Consider the following 1972-nt stretch of genomic DNA (forward strand, 5'->3'; position numbering starts at 1 on the left):
CTAAGTGACTGGAGTTCAGACGTGTGCTCTTCCGATCTTGTACGTATGTACGTATGTACGTATGTACGTATGTACGTATGTACGTATGTACGTATGTACGTATGTACGTATGTACGTATGTACGTATGTACGTATGTACGTATGTACGTATGTGAATCAATCTTTTATATAAACAATTTTTCTTTAGTATTTACATTATTATATTGACATTCAAATGTTTATATTGATATTATAACTTGTATTGTTTGTTATAACATTGTATTGTTTTCAAAAAGTTTTCAAATATAAAAACTTATATTGCAAACTTAACATATTTATATAATGTTTATTGAATATTCCAACATAATTTTTTTAAATATCAATCCTCTATCTTAAGTAATCTTTTAAAAATCTAATATCGTACTGTGATTGGTTTATGGTATGAAACGTTTAAAACAGAGAACGTACATATATCAAGGTTCATTGAGTAATCAATGAACGCACATCTAGGTTAAGTGTATACATTGACTAATAAGTGTACAGAGTGTACAGAGTGTACTCTTTGATTACGAGGAAATATTGTGCCTCTCACAGTTATTGTGAACGGCAACTTTTCTCGAGCGGAATATAGACAGCAATTATAATATTCTGTTTATATAACATTATTTGGTAAGTAAATTAACAATAGTCAATTTTAATTACATTTATTTTTTACTTATATTCAAATATTTAAATATGTACGTACTTAAAGAGTACGTTTTATTTAAAGTTCGCAACGCTCTTAGAATCATTTCATCTTTGTTGTTTATCAAATATTAAACAAAGACAAATAATACTCGCGAGCGTTGCGAGCATTAAATGAAACGCAGTCAAAAAGTTATGTATGAAATTTAAATTTTTGTGCCATTTCTCCCCCTTCTCTCAATGCCGCATACGTTGACTGTGTTTACATTAGGTGTTTACACATATAAGTTTTATTCTGTCTTTCTTTTACTTGCAATAAGCAATAAAGATAAAATGACACTTACATGTGACGCTATGTAAACATTCAAAGCAAATGTGGCTGTTATTTTCTCTACTCCAAGTCTACCATAGAAAACAGTATAGTCTACACCAATGTGGGTAATCGTCTTTCACCACTTAATGAATTATTAATTTGACGTTTATGCATAAAAAATATTTAAAAGTTTTTAATTTTATACAGTATTATATTACATAATGGAAACAATACTACACAAAATAATTGAGTGTAAATGAATCCTTTTGCTTTTATTTAATATTTATGCTATTTTTAATAATAAAAATTTTAAACAATAGAAAATAAATACACATGGCACGCATTGCGTTTATTTTGATACACAGCACTTGGAGTGAATAAAATAATTACACAGAATCTGCATACATTTACCTACATAAATACATAAATAATAATATTATTTATCTTTATATATCAACATGGTACATTAAACTATATATATTTTTTTTTCTTTCCAGTATTTATATATATATATATATAGATAATTGAAAGTATATTAAAAATTGTCTTATTTAAAAAAAGGTCAAATAACGAGATGTCTTTCTTATTTTTATTCGGGATCGGCAACGTGGTTAAATTACATTTTCTATTCACATATTTACATATATACGATATGTATATATAACTTAATCATTGTCGGTTCCTAGTTAGAGTAAAAATAAGGAGAACATCTCGTAATTTAATTATTTTTTAAATAAGAGTTTGAATTTTTAATTTACTCCCAATTACCAATATTACATTACATTTCCTATCTAAAAAAGTACATGTAAAGTCGATAACTCGCACTTCTCGAAATTATTTGTTGTCGTTTTTCCGCGATGCTGATTGACTGTCTCGCTGCGCTAACTTCGTGTAAGCGGCTGTGTCATTGCATTTTGACAGTTGTGTATATTGAGGTCGATGTTATTATAAATTATAATAAGAACTGTTAAATAGTGCGCGCGAAGCGCGCGATTA

Source organism: Wasmannia auropunctata, unplaced genomic scaffold, assembly GCF_000956235.1.
Source record: "Wasmannia auropunctata unplaced genomic scaffold, wasmannia.A_1.0 LD336060.1, whole genome shotgun sequence".
NCBI classification, from domain to species: domain Eukaryota; kingdom Metazoa; phylum Arthropoda; class Insecta; order Hymenoptera; family Formicidae; genus Wasmannia; species Wasmannia auropunctata.